The sequence below is a fragment of the Silurus aristotelis genome (assembly GCF_946808225.1).
Source record: "Silurus aristotelis genome assembly, chromosome: 19".
Taxonomy (NCBI): Eukaryota; Metazoa; Chordata; class Actinopteri; order Siluriformes; family Siluridae; genus Silurus; species Silurus aristotelis.
The window spans coordinates 21,799,928-21,821,686 of NC_139592.1; the positions used below are offsets into that span (position 1 = coordinate 21,799,928).

At 39.9% G+C, this 21,759-nt stretch overlaps 2 protein-coding genes across 28 annotated transcripts in view; one reads left to right on the forward strand and one right to left on the reverse strand.

Annotated features, from left to right (window-relative positions):
* The window catches only part of LOC310715101 (sex comb on midleg-like protein 2), a 45,820-nt gene extending 35,069 nt beyond the window's left edge, over positions 1–10,751 (reverse strand). For 7 of the 15 annotated variants that reach the window (XR_014530231.1, XM_083521309.1, XM_083521304.1 and 4 more), the window contains exon 1: positions 10,600–10,725. The gene's annotated coding sequence lies outside the window, so the exon portion shown is untranslated. Of the gene's footprint in view, positions 1–4,654; positions 4,694–10,573 lie in introns of all 15 variants that reach the window. The other 8 variants (XM_083521306.1, XM_083521314.1, XM_083521312.1 and 5 more) reach the window with 6 other exon arrangements.
* LOC310715096 (cyclin-dependent kinase-like 5) overlaps positions 1–21,759 on the forward strand; it is an 85,611-nt gene that overhangs the window by 7,365 nt on the left and 56,487 nt on the right. For 3 of the 13 annotated variants that reach the window (XM_083521286.1, XM_083521294.1, XM_083521284.1), the window contains exon 1: positions 12,161–12,734. The exons of 1 other annotated variant lie outside the window; for it this stretch is intronic. The gene's annotated coding sequence lies outside the window, so the exon portion shown is untranslated. Of the gene's footprint in view, positions 1–12,160; positions 12,735–13,284; positions 14,201–20,948; positions 21,274–21,759 lie in introns of those variants that run through there. 9 more of the 13 variants (XM_083521283.1, XM_083521295.1, XM_083521287.1 and 6 more) reach the window with 7 other exon arrangements.

The following is a 21,759-nucleotide window of genomic DNA, read 5'->3' on the forward strand; positions in this document are numbered from 1 at the left end:
GAGGATGAAAGAATATTCTTTTTTTACAGCAGCGACCAGAAAACAGGTGGATATTAATGCTAATAGTGGCATGCACTTATGCTAGCACTTCCTGTCACTGTTTAAGTTCAGAGATAAGAAGACTGCCATCTATCTAGCGTTTGGGATATAACCTCACAATGATTCTTGTATGAATTGTTTTTAAATATCGATTTTTGAGAATCGATACAGTATTGCCAAACAAAATATCGCGATACTCACGTGAATTGATTTTTTCTGACAACCCTGGCTTATTAGTTTGTCGTGAGTGCCGACTTCCTGTCACAGACAGTTTGTGTTTCTGTTTAGATTTAAAAATCGCTGAATAACAGAGGTTCTTGATTAACGTTTCACTTTTCCATGAGACCTTTCAAGCAACGGTGGACGATCGCATCCGCTTTGAATCCTCTGTTAACCAAACAACTTTTTTATTCCACCTTACTGTGAGCCAATACTCAATTTGAATAAGTAAAGTGTTGAGGGGGAAAAAAAATTTCAAATGTGGAAATTTCCCAGTTGCAATGAACAGAACACTATTAAGAACTTAAATGATATAGCTGAGGTTGAGGAACTGTAGCAGGAATTTGGTTATATTTACTTCAGTTTTTTTCCCTAGCATTTCCAGGGACATAGTGGTATAATTTGTGGTTAATATAAAAAAAAAAAAAAACACATCTGTTTAAATCATGGCCACTTCGGGTTTAAAAGAGAAGACAGATAGGGATATTTGTATAGCGGCTGATGCAGGGTCGATGCTGGGTTCTTTTTTTTTTTTTTTCCCTCTTAATGCTGATGATTGATGATGCTGTCAGGGTAAACGTACATTGTGTCAGCATAACGCCTGAGAAATATATAGGAAACAGCAGGTTCGCTCACTATTCACACACTAACAGCTATTAAGCCCATATTAAGCTCCGAGGGTACTGGTTTACACATATCTGGAAACCTGCAAGTGTTGTTCGACGAGAACCCTTTAAAAGTTCCAAACGGAACCGTACACAGAAGGAACGGCGTGCTGTAGAATTTCTGTTAATATTTAGACGTTTTCTCAGTTTGACACTTGACTTCTTAGCAGGAGACTCCTTTAACTAACGCAGAAGAAACATCTCACAGACACCGTCTTCCTCCGTTTCACTGCGGTTAGAAACGATATAAAAACTATAAACAAGTTTACGGCCGAGCTTGACATTTAAGAATCATTAATATATATATATATATATATATATTTTTTTTTTTTTTTTTTTGTTTTCTCCTCACGGCCCCAATGCCCCGAGATTATGTAGTAAAACAAGTCGTTCGAGTCGCGTCTTCTTTTGAACAGACGTTAAAATCTGTGTCCTAAATCATTCGGTCATAACACTACACAACAATACCATAATATAACCAAGCAGACAGCGACTCCTTGGGCTTTTTGAAGAACACGTTTGCAATTAAACGAAGTCGTATAAATGTATAAATATAAACTATGTCTGGTGGGCGTTTGTCTCACAGATGTCTGGCACTGCATGACTCAAAAACAGATTCACTTCTTCACTTTTAAATGCCCTACTGTACACACGCAAACAGTTTAAAATCTTCAGGAGTGTGTGCGCTTTGTGTTCTCACGTTTCATGTGTACAGCTGCCTCAGTTTGTTACTCACTGAAACTAATTTAAAAAGGAAATTCCTGACGCCATTATGCTGTGAAGTGTCCGCGAGTAGAGACATAGTCGTCCCTCGATTTAGCGCGATTTTCAATTTGGCTAATTTGTTTCGCAAACGGTTCCGATTTTAGCTCATCATAAGCAATGAGTGGCATCACAACAAACCAGTTTCCGCTAATTTATTGGTTGTAGTGTCCTCTGACATCAAAAAAGGGAGAAGCTACGTATAGGCTACGCTACAGTGCTGTACTGTACCACAGCAGTCACTATAAATCTGATATTTCTAAAATTTACATACAATTCATCTCACTATATTCTTGCAAATGTTTTCTGTGTGTTTAAAGAGTGCAGGAGAATGATTTACGGCTTAAACAATAAAAAAAAACACATTACTGCACCAAACTAAATCGTAATCACGAGTCAAGAAGTCGGAACCATCAAATAATGTCATAATTGCGAGAAATAAAGTCGCATCGCGTTCCACATACAGTTTGTCCAATTCCGACTTTATTGCTCGCGATTCCGACTTTATTGCTCGCGATTCCGACTTTATTGCTCGCGATTCAGACTTTATTGCTTGCGCTTCTGACCATTGTTCACAACTTTCCCGACTTTTTTATTTGTAATTCTATCTTTATTCCTCACAACTATTTCTCGCGTTCCCCACTTTTTATCGCAATTTCGACTTTATATCTCGCGATCCAATCGCATCCGAAGACGTTCTTCACAACTGTGTGCCTCCAAATTTGTGGCTCCCTTTTGGGGAAGAACCACATATGGCTGAAAAGGGCCAGAAGTCCCAACAATTTGGTCTATATAATGTATGTTTCCAGTCAGACAAAACTAATTCTCCTTGTCGGTAACTCCGTGAAAAACGCCAACTCTGCGGTTACTATAGAAACGAGAACATCTATCTATCTATCTATCTATCTATCTATCTATCTATCTATCTATCTATCTATCTATCTATCTATCTATCTATCTATCTATCTATCTATCTATCTATCTATCTATCTATCTATCTATATCTGTAATTATATACATCTGTAATTACATGCCTCGCAGTCAGGAACTGCTGTCAGATCTGCAGTTGTAGCAAATCAATCAATACCTTCTGACCAATATGTGTAATATAATACAAAGCAATATAACAGTTTTCCTTTTTTCTCATTCCGCATCCTGTGACATCCAACGCTCGCTATCAACCGTCCTGCTCTTTATTTCCCCATCTGTCTCTGTTACCCGTTCAGCCGAGGGCGATAAGGATTCCTCAGAGGTACATGTGTGCATGCTTGTCTGTTTAAAGGGGTTGTGTAAAAGTGTGTGTGTGTGTGTGTGTGTGTGTGTGTGTGTGTGTGTGTGTGTGTGTGTGTGTGTGTGTGTGTGTGTGTGTGTGTGTGTGTGTGTGTAATGGTTGGGGGCAAAAACATTTTTTAAAAGCATTCCAGCTGCAGCTTCTTCCTCAGACTCGGTCTCATGCCTCCGTATTCACTAATTCAGCTACACCTAAATACATACAGTGGGGGTAATAATTATTTGATCCGCTGCTGATTTTGTAAATTTACCCCCTTACAATAAAATTAATTCTAAAAATGTTATGGCAGGTGAAATAAGTATTTGATCCCAGCAAGAATTCTGATTCCCACACACCCAAATTAGTCCTGTCCCTTTAAGAAAGTTCTCCTAATATCAACTCATTGTGTATAAAAGTCATCAGTCACAGAATCAACCTCTTTTTTATTTAAACCTCTCCATCACCATGGGTGGGACCAAAGAGCCGTCAAAGGACATAAAGGACAATATTGTAGACCTACACAAGGCTGGAATGGGCTGCAAGACCACCAGGAAGAAGCTTGGTGAGAGAGAACAAATTGGATGAAATAAAAGAGAAGTCAATCACCCATGTTTTGGAGCTCCATACAAAATTTCACCTCATAGGATAAGAATGATTCTGAGAAAGGTGAGGGATCAGCCCAGGATTCCATGCAGAGTGCAGTCTCATGTGTAAAAACAAACAGCACGTGGTGTCGGAGCCCACTTTCATAATCACAGCGAACCGGAAAAACTATCAGTATGGCTTTTTGCTGGTAGACCATAGTTCCAGCAATCATCAGTAACGGGGGACTCTGTATGGACATTTGTGGACTGTTCCACATTTAGCTCTCATTTTAGTCCCTGTTCTAATAACCTCCACTCTTCTGGGAAGATGGTGCACTAGATTTTAGTGTTCTTCATTCAGCCACAAGGGTGTTGGTAAAGTCATGTAGGTGAGCTGAGAAGGCCTGGGATGCAGTCAGCACTCACATTCATCCCAAAGTTGCTCAATAGAGTTCAAAAGCTCCTATAGAAGACCACTCAAGATCTCATTAAAACAAAGAAATCGCTACTAAATTAGCAATAGAAAGTCATTATAGACGAGTGAGTGGAGTTACAAATAAATGTAGAACGAGTGCAAAGTAGTGGAAATAACCATGACCACGTCCACTCTTCTGCTCCTTCTCAAATATTTCTTGTGTTCTTGTGGCTCCTCGAGACATCCTGCTTTGTGGTAACTGTGGTTTCTGCTCTGCTTTTTTTAGAAGGATGATGGCCGAACGTGTTTTCTATTACAACATCGAAACCGTAATAAAAATATTATCTGTGTTTCTCATGAGTCCAAAGTCCTAATAAATGTGACAGGGTTTTTTTTTTTTGGGGATAACAATTACATCAAAAGTGAAGGACCTCCAGCATAGAAGCAGATTTTGGGAAGAAAACCATGAACCAGTCCCTATTTAAAAAGCTTCACTGAAATAGCGAGCATGAGATTTAGTTTTTTTCAGAATTGTAACGAATTTAGTTATACGCAGGCGACAGGATATTACAAAATAGTGTAATAAATAAATGTTGCAAAACACTATCTTCAGGCGTTCCTCAAATTCTGGACGCGACGTCTTCAACAGCAACAAGGAACTTTAATTCAGGAATTAAAAGCACATTTTCACCCCATTTACCAACACACACACACACACACACACACACACCATTTTTGCCTACTCGCTAGCTCCTGCCATCAGCTCAGAGGTCTGTGAAACCTCTAACAAGCAAAGCATTCATTCCTTCTCTAAAGCGGAACCGCAGTGGCTATGGATTCGGTGGCAATATGGACGTTTCGGCTCATTTCGTCATGTCCAACTAAACTTCCAGGAAGACGTCATCCTTCATCTCGTTTATCGATGGTTTTGTGATCATTCATTAGAACAAAAAAAAATCTTGTGAACAGACTTTTGGGATGCCTTCAGGAAGAAGGTCAGAATCTTTAAATGTGTCCAAGATTCCAAGACAGATGTCCACATTCTACAGTCCAACCAAGAGAGATGTTAACTGGGTGGTCCGAATGTTAAGGAATGGCCCACGTTTTCATCCCAGGCACACTGTTGGATTTTGATTGGTCAGAAAAAAATTTCATAATTCCACACTTTTCGAGACTGAAGAAGATTTTTAAGACCACATATAATATCTGAAATAATGATTTTCAATTCCAACTATAAACATGCGTTACGTTACAATTTCTGATGAATGTGAGCATCGCCAACGTTTTCCACGTGTTTAGTCGCACCACCGGGGGCACTGCACAGTCACGCCAACTGCTGCCTCACAACATAGCGGCGTGTTTTAGAAAACTATGACACTTTTTCAATCGACATTTATAATTAATTATTAAGAACTTACTTTGTGTGATAGGAGAGTATCTGTGAGAGTGAAAGGGAAAGTTTATAGGACTGTGGTGAGACCTGAGATGTTGTATGGTTTAGAGACAGTGGCATTGAGTAAAAGACAGGAGGTGGAGCTGGAGGTAGCAGAGCTGAAGATGTTGAGGTTTTCGTTGGGAGTGACGACGATGGACAGGATTAGAAATGAGTTTATTAGAGGGACAGCGCATGTAGGACGTTTTGGAGACAAGGTGAGGGAGGCAAGATTGAGATGGTTTGGACATGTGCAGAGGAGGGACATGGGGTATATCGGTAGGAGGATGCTGAGGATGGAGCCACCAGGAAGAAGGAAAAGAGGAAGACCAAGGAGGAGGTTTATGGATGTGGTGAGGGAAAACATGCAGGTGGTTGGGTTGAAAGAGGCCGATGTAAAGGACAGGGGGGTATAGAGACGGATGATCGGTTGTGGCGCCCCCTAATGGGAGAAGCCGAAAGAACTTAATTACTTTAACAAAAAAGCAGGTGGAAAACACGGTGAAATATTTTAGCTCGAAAACAGGCCTTTCATATTCCATCAGCGGCAGACCTTCATTTCGGTTGTAATTGCTTGACACAAATTTCGGGCGGTGGATTTCTTCTCGGCAGCTAAAAGAAGCAGATCATTTGGGAACTCAATTATCGTCTAACGGAATGAAGTCATGGCCCTGAAACAAGTCTAGAAAATCTGGTTCATTTGTTCGAATTTGGGATTTTCACTCGAGTATTACATATAATCTATTCTATATAATACGTTATATAATAGTTATTTATTATAGTAAGTCTAGTAGAATTTTATTATATATTATAGTACAATGAGTATCATATTCAAAACTGTTCAACTGTGTGACTAAAAATGCAGTCAAAAATCTCAATCAGGACATAAATCATTTGACTTTTTTTTCATCTGGATGGTTTATAAACCATCAAATCAGTCAAATCTTTGGGTCTGAGTGAAAAACAAGATGAGGCAGAATTAAAAGGGAAAAAAACGAGTTGCGTAGAGCAATGTGCTGTGGCGTATATAACAAATTTGGCCTGAGATGAAGGAGTCCATGTGGCTGTTTGACCACTCTAATAACGATGTGTTTTATTCCTCTATACCACAGGAAGTATAGCGCGAGTGCTAGTAGTACCTTTACCGCAATAAATTTACCACAGGAAATGAGTTCAAGGTATTGCTGACATCATAGGAGATATAACTGAGGTGTTTTTAGGTGCCGTCCATTATGAAAAAGCAGATCGTCAAGTTGGAAAGGAAACCGGAAATGACTGATCCGTCCTGAGGACTTTAACACTGTGGAAAACCTCCGGACAGACACTGGAGACTCCTGACATAAAAGTTAACCTGTTGCAGTTAAAAAAAATGTAAATAAAACAACGCCGGCGTCTTCCGACCAATCGGATTAGAGAACTGCGTAAAAATCCTCTTATACCACAGCGTCAATAACGCAAGAGAGACCCGTACCGCAATAGACGTATTGCTTACATCATAGAAGATATAACCGACCTGTTTCTATGTGACTTCCTGAGGACTTTTTAGTGGTGAAAAACCTCCTGACTGACACTGGTGACTTCTGACATAATAAAAACGATGGCTACTAGCAGTAAAGCAGCAAGTTTTAAAGACAAGGCTCTCGGTTTTATCACCTCTCGACGTGGCTAAGTAAACAATACGGATTCTTGCCCTACAGCGGCATCAGCTAGAAGGCGCCGAGGGCCACGTGCGCCGCTGCTGTGGCAGAGTGCGTGTTATTAAATGCAGAACGTAGCCGGGGGGATGCATTCCTGAGCTTCACACACAATCAAACCCCTTTTTTCTGACTGGCTGGGGAACATACCTTTCTCTCACACACACACACACACACTGAGCATCTCTTCTTACACTTCTCTGATGCATGTACCACAAAGCTGGAGGCACAGTTAGATCTTTTGGATGTGCTAGCATGAAATTTTCCCTTCACTTCATCTCAAAGACCCAAAGCTCCTCCAGCATAACATTGCCCCTGTACACGAAGCCAGCTCCATAAAGATCTGCTTCATAAGGGTTCCGAGTGGAAGATCTCCTGCTATAGAGCTCGGAATGCTGACTGCACCCCCGGGCTTCCTCACCTCAGAATCTACATCAGCGCACACTCCAAAATCTGGTGGAACATCTTCCCAGAAAAGTGGAGGTTGTTATATCAGGAAATGGCGACTCAATGCGGAGGAACAGGATGCTCAGAAAAGAGTGTCCACAAACGTTTGTGCATCTAGTGCATATATGTGAGTGAGAAAAGGGACGTGACTCAACAGGGGGTCGTTAAAAGAGCCGCTTTAACGAGAGCAGGTCAGCGAAAAGCAGCAGGCGAACGCCACCTTTTCACCTCCTGCGCCAGGATAAACACCAGATCAGACAACTTCTGCACCCTGCAGAGGCCTCACGGTCGTTCCCGGACAATTCCAGGTGCGATGGAGCGAGGTCTTTAAGTCGTTATCCAGAGGTGTTGCTTGAGGGAAATTGAGGGAAACTCTTTTTTTTAAGCTCAATTTTAAGCTCTACAGATATTTTAACAGATCATCACCGATTCAAAAATATTCAAACATTCAAATCAGATCAATCAATAGACTCTACAGATTGAATAATTCGATTACTTGACACATATCGATTTTATTTACACTCCATTTCTGACCCTGACTCCCTTTAATTTCGATTCAGCCTTGACTCAGTGGCTTACTTTCATTTAGACTCAGTTTCTGACTATGACTCACTTTCATTTAGATTCAGTTTTTGACTCAGTGACTCCCTTTCAATTAGATTCAGTTTCTGACTCTGACTCACTTTCATTTAGATTCAGTTTTTGACTCAGTGACTCCCTTTCAATTAGACTCAGTTTCTGACTCTGACTCACTTTTATTTAGATTCAGTTTTTGACTCAGTGAAACTTTCAATTAGACTCAGTTTCTGACTCTGTGACTCACTTTCAATGTGGACCCTTTCTGATTTGGACTCGCTTTCATTTAGACTCCATTTCTGACTCGGCTTCACTTTTTCATTTGGAGTCACATAAACCGGAATCATTTCAATGCCGATCCAACACGTAACCATTAGAAACCTAATCTTGAAGAAAGAATTCAGATTGTATCTATTGCAGTATTTAATAAAGCTTGAGGTTTTTACAGTGAGCAACGAACTGCAGTGACCTCTGGCAATACGCTCATAACGATAAGTCCCTTTTTCTCAAGAAATTCACATCGCTTTTAATCCAGACAGAACGTCCCGTGTTCGGAAAGCTCCGCAAACCAACCGAAAGCATTTCTCCAGCCGGCTCTGAGAAAACAACTCTGCCAAAGATCCATTTCACGAACGACGAGAACATTTTTTGAATTCCGTAATGAAATAGCGAGAAGATAAACTGCACAGGAAGTGTGATGATGATAACTTCAGGACACAGACAGAACCCGCGATAAGAAACGGCTTTACCGGGAAACCTCGTTCTCATTTATTACATACCTTATAAAATATTCAGAACGTTGTCTTTTGTAATAACACTGAGCCCTTCGTCTGCACAACGACCTGAGCAGGAACGAGGAGAACGATGATGACCGATTATTGGTGTAATTCGGCTTCTTCGCAGCTCGGCGAGAGTGGTCGTCCCGCTCGGAAAAGAATTCGCTATGATGCAATTAACCGTCGTTCCAGACATCAAATGAAACACCCGAGCTGTAAAACAACGGTGATCTGATTTCACTCTTCAGCACGTTCTCTATTATATACACTGTGTCGGAGGAAATGTCTGGAGAAGTTAGAAACAGTCACCGTTTCAGCTCCTGAAGGCAAACAGGAACAAAATAAAAACTCTTTCTGGAAGACTTTACTGTGGTGGAAAACCGTTACTAGACCCCTCGTGATAGAAGTAGCATTTAAACATACATAAGAATCAATACTGCTTTAATCATTAATAAAAAAGTAATAATAACTTATTACTAGTATCATTAGTAGCAGTCGAAATTGATGAATCATTTATTTTACATTATTACTTCACATTTTATAACTCTATTACTGTTATTTCTAGTATTTTGTGATGATTTGTGGTATACCATAATATACAAAATTGTGGCGTAAAAAACACAAGTGCATTAATATTAAACGTTTCATATCGTTCATAACGAATTATTCATAGGATTTATATTTTATACCAAAATGTATTTTATTTTCAATCATTACCGTGCTTACGTTTCGATAAACAGATCGATTAAAAAAAAAAAAGCTCGTCCTGAACATCATCAAATTCTTAACTTAAATTAAACCTCGGGGTAAAACTGCGAACTCGCGGGATTCGTCGCCAAACCCACGGGAAAGGAAACGCACACAAAATAGCAACGCGATAATAAGTCAATTCCAGTGTAGCACTAATAACACGGGGAACGAATTCTTCTAGAGAGACTGGGGGTTGTAGCGAGAAATACGTTATGGTATTAAATAACCCATTTAATATCTGTCATTTAATTTTATTGTCTTTTTTTTATTTTATCACAGGATTTTTGATTTTTGAAAAGAATGAATGACCAATAAAAAGTCTTATTATATTATATTTTTATTAGGAAACTCGCCTCCTATCTAATGCCATCTAATTTGAATATTATCTGTATAAAATTTATTTTAGTTTGACGTATTTCTTTGTTTTGGTCACATTGTAATAGAAGTCAGTAGCTATAGAGTCACACTACTGGTTGTTGTAGTTGATAAGTCTGTAGTTTCTTGATGGATTTCTGAAGTTTCTCCAGTGTGGAATCTAAACTTTATTGTAATAGAAAAGCTCTTACGTCATTCAGCGTGCGAGTGTCGCTCAGATGAGACGTCATCATGACGAGTCTTATTACACATCAACAACAAAATAACACGTCCGACCAAAACTGTGTTCTGAGAGTCCACACACTTCACACACACACTTCACACACCCCATACACTCGAGCTCGGCAGTTCGGAGCGCACGACGCGCTTATTACGGCTTTGTAACGCGTAATAACAGAGGTAGACGCCCATCAGCGACTCCCACTTTGGAAAGATGATGAGAAACCCATCGCGACGCGATCAAAGTGTTTACACCGAAAGGCGGAAAATAAAACCCTTCTCCCGCGTACATCAGGAGCAAATCCCCCCCACCTCACACACACACACACCCGGGAGCTTCACCCAGCTACCCCGGGCACACGAAGCGCACACCTACCTGGGCGAATTCGGTCGAAATTCAGACAGGATCTCAGTACTTTTCGCAAGAGCCAGCCGCCATGTTTCGATCGCTTCTGCGCGCTTGCGCATGCGCAGTTACGTTTCCATCGAAAGCGTCGCTTCTGCGCTCTCTTTCCTCATACACGTATTAGGTCAAGCCCCGCCCTCAGTATTCTAACGAGACACGCCCTCTGTACGCTGATTGGCTGCTGCTTCACCGCTCCAGATAAATTTCTATTAGAACTGATCATATTGCATTACACTAAGATTGGTGTGTGTGTGTGTGTGTGTGTGTGTGTGTGTGTGTGTGTGTGTGTGTGTGTGTGTGTGTGTGTGTGTTTATTACTTGTTTATTACTTGTTTTTTTTTTACTTACAGTTTCTTTCTTTATAGTTTTTTAATGAATCCCTGATTCATTATCATCTTGTTACTATTATATTTTTACTTTCATTTTTCTTTGTTAGTTTTGCTTATTTACAATAAACGTACATTTACATTTCATAGCAGCTTGCTAAAGTCTATAAATAAATCACGTAAATTTAAAAAATATATACAAATTTTTTTTTTGGTCATGCATCAGGGCCTAATTAATAATTATCCCAAACTCAATAGAGATAATAGATAAATAGGTTGGATTGAATTGCCTTTAAAAGAAACGGTATATTGTGTTTGTATCAGGTCTCACCACACGGTGGCGGCAATAACACATAAAATCAAGGAGATGAAGCTTGGGGATTGGAAGTGTTCATTAGAAAAAAATAAACTTCTATTTTTTATTTTACACACTGATATAAATATGTAATAACTGTGTAAATAATCTCAGCACGTGAAGATTTTACCCTTTAATTTTACTTTTCATGGTTCTGGTAAAATACTATCGTTGTATTAATGGCTGTAAGTTGTTTAATCATTTTTATCAGAAATATGTGGTCAATATGTATCATAAATATTGTGTGGAAATTATTAGATCTTAAATACAGCAATAATTGAATACATTATATAATAACATTAATTGTATTTATATTTGTATTATTAACATAATAAATACAGTCATATATATATATATATATATATATATATATATATATATATATATATATATATATATATATATATATAAATAATGTACATATAAAATATCAGTAGAAGTGTTAGTAATTTCAGTAGTGGTAGCAATAGTACTATTATTGATTTTATTTGTATAATAATTCATTTTTTTTTAACCAATATTGGTATCATTATTTTCTGCTCAATCAAAGGCTCAAAGCTTTTGCAATTGGAAAATAAAATGTTACAGTAATATGAAATATAATTCAGTTTCATTTTATTTGCACGGAGCTACAAATGCAAAAATAATTATTTTTACTTTTTTATACGTTTATAAATATCTAAATAATAATAATAATAAATAATGCAAAAATAAGTACATATGTTAACAATAACAATTATAAAAAATATTAATAAGTAAATGTATTTAAAATGTTAATAATAACAAATGTTAATAAAATGGTAAACACACACAATAACAACAATAATAATAAATCTGTAAATATAATACAAATGTTAATAATAATGATACCACTACTATGGATGGATGGATGGATGGATTGATGGATAGATGGATAGAGGAAGGGATTGATAGATTAAATAAAATGTTAACAATGAGGATACTACAAAACAAACAAACAAACAAATAACATTAGAATAAAGTCGGAGTGCGCGCGCTCCCGGTGACCGAGCTGTAATCTGTGAGCGGCATCCCCGTCCCGCCCCCTAGCGGTCGATCAGTGTCGCGGTTGGTCGGTCTGTACAGAGGCGTGCTGCTTTGTTGCGCTCTGATTGGACGCTTCGGCGTCGCTCAAAATAACTGTTGCTACCATCAGCTCTTCAGTCCGGTGACAACTGCGCGTGAGGTTTCTTCTCAAGTATGCAGCAGCAGGAGCAGGATCATCATCATCATCATCATCATCAACAACAACAACAACAGCAGCAGCAGGATCAGAATCAGGATCATCAGCAGCACGCGCAGTGGAGATGTGGAGGTGTAGAGATGTTCTCCAGGCTGGAGGTGGAGGAGGACTGAGCTCTCGCGCATTCCTGTGAATCTCTCCGCAGTAGAGAGTGAGTGAGTGAGTATGATTTCCTTTCACGGTCTCCTCCATGTATTCATCTGCTGTGATGATGATGATGATGAGAACAAGGATGAAGAGCGCGTTCGGAGGGTTATGCGTTAAAACGTCAGGAGGATCGACTATGGTCTTCACCATCATCTTCATCATCATATTATTATTTAATGGGGGTTTTTTCCGACTGTTAATTTGTGTAGTGATAACACCATCCAGGCTGATCATGACGCTCGAGCATTCCCACATCCTGTACTGTGTGTGTGTGTGTGTGTGTGTGTGTGTGTGTGTGTGTGTGTGTGTGTGTGTGTCTATGTTGCAAAAATATGTCTGAGGTGCCATGATCACACCTGTGTGGCTGGTCAGGTTCTGCTGCATGTGCCTGGTTGTTGCAGTGTAATTCTGCTGTTCAGCACAGTCTCACACCTACGCACTTCCAGCCTATTGCGTCGCAAACCAAAACAGAGTTGCAACACTGAACCGACTCTCTGACTCGGTTCCGCGCGCACACACGCACACACTTCCAAAAAAAAAAAAAAAAAAAAAAAAGGGGGAAGTGATCAAGCTCAATCCGAGTTTAAGATCAGCCCCTGTGTGTGGGCTGAAGGGTCATAATGACATCATGTAGGTCATGGAGAGCATCAAAGATGATGAAGATTCAGACCTTTGATGCTTTCGACTGCACACGAAACCCAGCAGAAGCCCACAAGGTGCAATTAGACTGGAAGACGACTGCTGGTGTGACTCACAGCCCAATCATTAAGAAGCGAAAATACCTTAAAAAAGAAGAAGAAAACACCCTCGAACACGTCGAACCTGAAGAACGGCGTTCAAGGAGGGCTTGGAATTCCAGAGGAATTTTTACACAGCACTCTAATTACTGACCGGGTGACAAACATCTCAAGGCATGGATCATCTCAGGGCCTGCAGCTCTGCATCTCTGGAATAATCTCAGGCTCGATTTATACTGTACATCATATGTTCACGAGCACGTCACCATCATAAAGTGTGATATATCACATATAACTAGAATCCCACGGGAGTTCCCTCAGGGTTCCCCCAGGGTTCTTCACATCCACAAAAGGATTCTACAGCATCTAGATGCCTTCCTAACCCAGATTAACGCTTCATCGAGCATATCAGTGAAAACGGGGTCACATGATTGCTGAGATACCTCACCTAGATCATTCAGTGTCCATTTTTTGGAACTCAATTAAGACATCATCAGGAGAAAAATCCTGAAATCAACCGGAATCAAAAATTGGAGGAAAGAGAAAAAAAATGGAGCCCACACAAAAATAACCCCAAGCTCCGTTTCATTCCCTGCTCATCATCTCAGCCACCTTTTGCTGCACCAGGAGCTCCACTTCTTCTCTCTTTCTCAGCGTGGTTGCTCAGTCCAGCTTCTCTGGTGTTGCGTCGCACAATCGGGAACGCCACCAAGAACCTATTCGCGCTCGTTCAGGCTTATATAAGGTAGAAGGATGATTCATCGATTAAACCGAAGTTTAAGGGGGGTTTTTTCCTTCTCATTCGTGGCCTTTCGAAAAAATCGATTGTTACGGAGCAGAAACGTCGTCCTCTTTCCAAAGCTGTGATGAAAACCCTCATTCGGGGCATATTTACTACGCGTGCACCTGCCATACGTCCGATCGGTCGGTTTCCGTAGGTGCATCTCCTTTTTTGCTGCACATATTTGAGAAGGTTGTTACAGGACTGTGGGGTAAAAAACATTAATAGAGCGTAAATACTGCTTGTATATACAACATGGACACTACTGTGATTCACGCTCTTGACCTACTCAGCTGTTCCAGCTACCAGTCAGACTTACTCCGAAAGGGGAAAATGTACGTCAGATGTATTGGGATGAAGGAGCCTTATGTGCTCTTTCTTCAAACTGACCACCAACTTGGAGGCCCTTGGACACCGTAGCATGAAATGTTGCCTTTTCCAGACCAATGAGAACCAAACCTGTTCTAGAATAACATCATCCCTGCACACAAATCCAGCTCCATGTTCTACAGGTTCTAGAGGTTCTTGGAGTGGAAGATCTTGAGTGGCCTGCTCTATAGTTTTAAATAGTTCAACCCTATTGAACACCTTTGGGGTGAATGTGAACTGAGTGCAGAGTCACATCATCTACATCAGTACCTGGACTTTACTAACACCATTGAGGTTGAATGAGAGCTCCACAAAATCTCCACCAAATCTAGTGGAACATCTGCCCAGGAAAGTGGTGGAGATTATAACAGCAAACGGGGACTAAATGTGGAAAACAAACAATCTGGTGTCCGATATGAAGCTGCTTGTTACGTAGATCTCAGGACCTGAGTATCTACTTGAACCCCCCCACATTCTAAAGGTTTATCTCACTAATAGCTTTGTTCCCTCTGCAGCATCACCACTTAACAAAGCGCCGCCGAATCCGATATTGACGGACGTAACTCTTCTTTTTGTCATATTAATGAAAGCACTTCAGCTCGAAATAAATTTTGAAACAAAGGCTCGTCTATCGCTTTGTCAGAGAAGGAGAATTTATTCCTTTCATTCCGTGCGTTCGCTGTTTCTTGGTAATAAACCGCCTCGAACTTCTTCCAGCCGTCCAGTTTCAAAATGGCTTCGAATTATACTCGAGTTTCCTGAACAAAAGCGATGGACGCGTTTCGTCTGGTTTTATGCATTTTAGATCCGTTACCCATTCGAGTGTAATGGGATTTGATCGCTTGGTGGGAAAGGCATTGGATTTCCGAAGGTTTCGAAGGTCGTGAATTCAAATCCAAGCCACACCAAGCTTCCTGGGCCCCTGAGTAAGGCCCTTAACCCCATAGCGGCTCAGATGTATGAATGAGATAAAGTTGCTCCGGTTTAGGGCATCTGCCAGAGAAATGTAAATGTAACACACTATTTATTCGAATGTATGAATATCAGAAAGATATCGTTACGAGCGATTGATTTAGGAAGAAATCCAACAGCACATATTGCGGTAATGAATGTCTGTGGTGAACACAAAGGACATTCGAGGGGTTGATTAAATTATTAATTAATAAAAGATTTTATTTGTTATTGTGCGTTAGGTAAAACGGACTATATAAAGGATGGGAAAATGAGAGAAGAAAAGAAAAAAAGGAGAAAATGTGCGAAAATATATTATATGATAATCAGTGGTTTTTAAAAAATATTGGGCAAATATATTTCCATGTGCCCACTTTGTCGTACTTTGTTATTTTTATGGCTTCTTTCTAGTTTTTACCGAATATCAAAGATATAAGCAACTTTTACTCTCTTCTCAAATACATCAGTGATTCAATGTGCATTTCTTTTTTTTCTTTTTTTAACTCCACTATATTTTAATTGCCAATGACTGTTACCAATTATATTTTGCACCTCTGTTGAGGACGTCATTAACACTCCTCTACCCGCATCTGCTGCCTGCGAGCGACTTTTTAGCACCGCTGACCTCATTTTCATTCCGAAAAGAGCTCGAAGAAATTGCGAAAAAATGTCGAGAAGCAGATTTTGTTGAAGTTGAATAAAAATATAGTTTCTATTCAGCTCTGGATATTTGGTTTCACTTCTACTTTGTGACATGATACTGTGATTTTCATTTGTTAACTGAAGAACCCCATTGGTTTACTGCTTTGTCTAATTTCTGTATTTTTTTTTCTGGTATGCTGAAGAAGTTGTTATGTTATTGGTTAATGCAGTGTTAAGGTGTTAAATTTTATTTGTATTTTAAGAAATCGACTGTTTTTGGCTTTTCACCAACACGTGTCTTGTTGTTGAGGACGAGTGCATCTTTGATCCTGTGTTCAATATGAGTGAAATACTCAAGTTCTGTTCAAATCAGATACTCGAAGACTTTTACTCAATTCATATTGGAATTGGTGACATTTGACTTGTAATGGACTACATTTTGCAGTCTTTTTCTAGACTTTAACTCAAGTTTGATTTTCACATACTCTTTACATCTCTACAAATGAATTGGGAAAACATTCCCTGTACTTCCCCTGGACATCCTCCACAAATTTCATATTAAGATCATGTGGATGGTTGCCTTCAATGGACAGGTGCCCCACAAATGCTATGCTATGTTCTAATCTCTGGATCTGCTCCAACCCTGACTAGGATAAAACATTTACCAAAGATGGAAGAATGATTAACAGTGGAAACTAGTTAGGAATTGTAGAGTTTGACACCTCTGAGTGTGGTATTATTGTTATTCTAATCTACCACCAGTCTAGTGCCTCTTGAATCCATCATCCATGACCTGATCTCTGGGAGTGGTACTGTCCAGAAGATTTCTGGATTCATTGCAGTATGTCACTTTCGAATCAACAATACAGACGTTGACCAAAGGAGAAAGTAAATGAGGTTGCCTTTGACACCCAGTACAGGAACTGGATCAGCTTTAGGTATGGGTTCTTGTGCTGGAGAGACATGATTGGGCAGAGATGTACCGGTGTAGGTGAGGTGAGGAGTCCTGACTTGCCGTTCCAATTCATCTCAAAGGTGTTGAATAGGGTTGAGGTCAGAGCTCTATAGCAGGAGATCTTTCACACCAACCCATGTAAAAATTTATCTTCCTGGAGTTTGTGCACAGGGGCATTGTGGAACAGATTTGGGTCTCCTAGGTCAAGTTAAGGGAAACGTTAATGCTACTGCATCCATATAAAATTGTGTGGCTTCAGCTTTGTGAAAGCAGTTCAGGAAAGAACCACATATGGCTGGTGTCATAATACTGTTTTCCATATAGTGTATTTAGGGCAAGGAGTGGAATTCTACTGAAAATTCTATTGATGATGAACTTAAATGTTGATGATGAACTGTGACTGTGTACCGTAGAAATCATGCACGATTGAGGTTATTGCATCTACCGTAAGAGAAGGCCACCAGGACCTATGGCATGAAAGAACCTGGAGGCCTAAAATGAACAAGATGTGGACCCCCTGCAATGGGGACATAGAGGGTCAGGTAGTGCTGGTTCAGAATCTTGTGTCCTGTCAGGATTTTTTTTATTACTTCATAAGCCACACTGTACTTGCAGGACAACTTTGGCATGTTTAGAACGCAGCCTGTAGGTAAATATGAGGAGCTAAAAGTATGAGGAATAGATACTGGCCATCCTGTCTGTTGAGGATTGAAGCTTTTGGCAGTTTATCCATATCTTTAGTGTCTGATTGTACGCCAGTGGCTGCACAAATCCAGGGCTGCAAAAAAACAAAAACAAGCTGTTATTCCCAACCTCTTCCAAGGCACTGTGACAGAATGGCTCTTAGCTGGCCTCGGAGGCATCCACCTCCATAATCCACCTCCTATAAATTGCAGGAGGGGCTCATGGTGTCTCGGGATTGCGGTACTTCTTTAAAGAGCAACCTGAGAGTTACAGCTCGGAAATAAACCCTCTTATCGAGTGGGATTAAACGTTAGCAAACCCCAGGACTTTGTAGCTCATTGCGAGTGTGGCGCGGTGGCCAGTCAGTGACAGCTTTTAATTCCTTATCAATCTGCCCAGCTTGTGCGCAGGAATTATATATCAAAGGAATTAGATGGTGGGTTTTGTCGAACTCGCATTTCCGTAGCTTGGTAATGCAGTGTCTTACATAAGGTACTGGAGCTCATAGCACACACAAGAGACTAGCATTTCTTCTGACATCTGATAGATTATTATGCACTCCATGTAATGTGCCGTCCTCCTATTTAGCATATGTCGAAGAGGTTTGTTAACAAGCACTGGAAAGGTGGTTGCGTGTGGCGCTTAGAGGTAGTTGAAGTGCTGCGAATGCCTGTCCTGCTACCTGGTATAAACAAGGTGGTAGGTCCTAGGGTTCAAGTGTTATGGTAATTTGCTGCCCAGGATTTGCCATCTTTTACATACTTTTATGGGGCATAAATTTAGGTAATGCTTAGAGGCAGATCTTGAGATGCTGGAGGCAGGGCAAAGGACTGTCTTACCCGGTTCTGTACTTTTGGAGAATTCCCAAGAATTCCTTTTTGCTCAAGACTCAAAACAATAATGTATCCATGAATATCATCGTTAGTTAATACTGATCAATTTGGTGGCATTAAATTGACCAATTGTGTAAAATATATTGTTTGGGGACATGATTTGTACTTTGTTTCCGTTCCCCTGGGGCACATAGTCAACATATTAGCTTGTGTAATATAGTATAATTTTAGCTAGCTGACTTTCAACATTCTTCTGGGAAGTTGTTCCACTGGATTTTAGAGTCTGCTTGTGGTAATTTTTGGAGATTCATTCAGCCAAAAGGGTGTTAGAAAAGACGAGTACTGATGTCGGTGAGGTGACAAGGCCCGGGGGTGCTGTCAGATATTCGAGATATTCCACTCCAACTATATTTGGGTCTCCTAGTTCAAGAGACGGGAAAAGGTCATGCTATTGCATCCAGAGACGTCTCCAAGTTTGTGGTAAAAGTTTGAGGAAGAACCACATATGGGCGGAAAAGTCAGTAGTTATTGGATATAATGTGTACCATGAAACTGAGGTTTTGTTTTTAGTTGTACAGTCTTCACTGCATCAAACGATCCAGGCTTCGCTTGGAGCAGGGAACGTTTGGTTGTTTTTGTTTGTTTCTTTGTATCGAACGTGTTTGAATTGCTGTCGTAGCTTCTGAGTAAGTAACTGAAGCATTATTGGATACATGTAATTATTCATAACGATACGTGATTTAATTTTTTTTTTCATATTTAAAATACAGCATTATTGTTATTAGAGGCCAAGCGTGGCATTTGCGTTGGGTTTGTCGGAGCCGATTCATCGTCGACCCTCTCGCACTGAACGGCACGATGCCTCTTGACGGTGCGAATGAGCAGCATGGTGTTCTTCCTCTGCCTCAGCTTACAGAAGCCAACATCTGGCAAAGAATGCATACTGAATTCGCTGCATTCCTCAGTGTGGCGCTATATATATATATATATATATATATATATATATATATATATATATATATATATATATATATATATATATATATATATATATAATATTAAAGAGAAGGAGAGAGACATAGACGCGAACACATGAACATATTATTACGACTTGACATTTTCCGAGCAATTAAGCTCATCTGGAGTCAATTACTTATGTTTAGTACTGTATACATGTGTGGGTGTCATCGAAGACGATGTTCTTGCTTGTGGGTTTGACACACATGATCACTTTTCATGCACTGTGACTAATCCCGATGCTTTTTAGCAACTCAAAAATGACTCAAAACTCAAAACAAAATGCGATTTCTTTTTTTTTTTGCTCTCTTTCTCTCTTGCTCTCTCTCTCTCTCTCTTTCCCTTACAGTCCTTAAAGACTTTCCATATCAATTTGTATAATGAATGAAAATGGAGATTTGCTGATTGTGCCATCAGTGGGACTCGATTAATCTCCAAAAAACAAAAACAAAAAACGGGCGATGCGGCTGCGCTTTAGTCTGTCTAGGTGATTCTGCACCATATACCCACACTGCATTATGGGACTTCGAGCTCAGCCTCCCAGTTCTACTATGGATTTTTTTTTGCAACATTTGTATCAAGTAGGGGGTGACCCCGACTAGTCGAAGGTCCGATGCGTCGATGATTTGACTACCAAGCTCAGGGTCAAATCTGAAACAAGGCTTATGCCATTTTGTTAATATAGGGTTGCTCAATGTCTGATTTTTACATAGAACTACCGCTTTTCTCCCAGTAAGTTAATATACAGCCTATTATGATAATGCTGTAAATAAAATGTAAAAAGAAATGAAGCTTTTATTAAATAAATATATTTACGTGCGTGACTAAATACTAATTTCTTCTTTCTGACAGCTTTGTGTTTGTTCCTCTCCCGGTCTTCATGACACGATCGTGGCTCACAGTGTCATTCCTTAAGGTCATATTTTATATCTCATGATCCTTTCTTCAGGTTTGTATTCTGCATTTCGCCGGCTCTCTCTTTACTCTCTTGTGAAGAAATCCCACCCGAAATGCCTTTTTTGCAGAATATTTTTCCATTAAAAGCAAGCGGTATTTTCCAGCCTAGCCAAACAAGTCATCGATATTTCAACAAGCAACTCTGCACTCATGAGTCACACAAGTGTAGAAAGAATTTCTTTTTGAAATCGGATCATTTTCTGGTAAATCACCGAATCGGTGCACTCCTCGTAATCGTTCAGCAGCTCCAGATGTGTGTGTGCGCGGAGATCAAGCGGGATAGAACCGAGTCACCTGACGCTGAGTCAGAGTTACGCAATGCTTTTCATTCAGCGGTGACCTCAAAGCTCTTGCGCCACTCACTCACAATTCAAGAAGAGGCATGTTTACCTCGATCAGGAAGGAGAAGCAGGAGGAGGATGACGAGGATGATGAGGAGGAGGGGTGTTTTTTGTTTTTTTTTTGTTTTTTTCTGAAATCTGCTTCCTCTGCAGAGAGCTAACAGCAGCAGGAACGCTGCGAGAGACCGAAACGCAACAATGCAAGGCAGGGAATTAAAATCTCTTTGTCAGATGAGACAAAATGTGCATCGGGAACCTACAAATGGCTGTCGCACTGTAGATTTTACAGTAGGTGCTTTTGAAATATGTGTGGAAGAAATTTCGTTGTCTCCCTCGACCAGAGGCAGGATGACATGACATCTAAGCACCTCAGAGTCGATGATGTTTTTTTTTCGTTAACAGCTGTTTTATGTCATTTTGTTTGACAGTAATGAAGCACTAACCATAATAAAGTCGATATATACAAAATACTCCAGTTTATGGACACCTAATCAGAAGATTGGTCCACATTTGGTTCCCGTTTGCTCTAATAATAACTGGCACTCTTCTGGGAAGATGTTCCACTAGATTTTGTGGAGATGTGTGAGATTTTATTCAGCCACAAGGGTGTTAGTAAACTCAGGTACTGATGTACTGTAGGTGAAGTGAGGAGACCTGGAGTGCAGTATTTGTTTGTATCTTTTTTTATTATTATTTTTTTATTTTATTTTATTTTTTTCAATTAAATTTATGTTGCGCCTTCATCACCATATTCACCATACCAGTTAAACGACA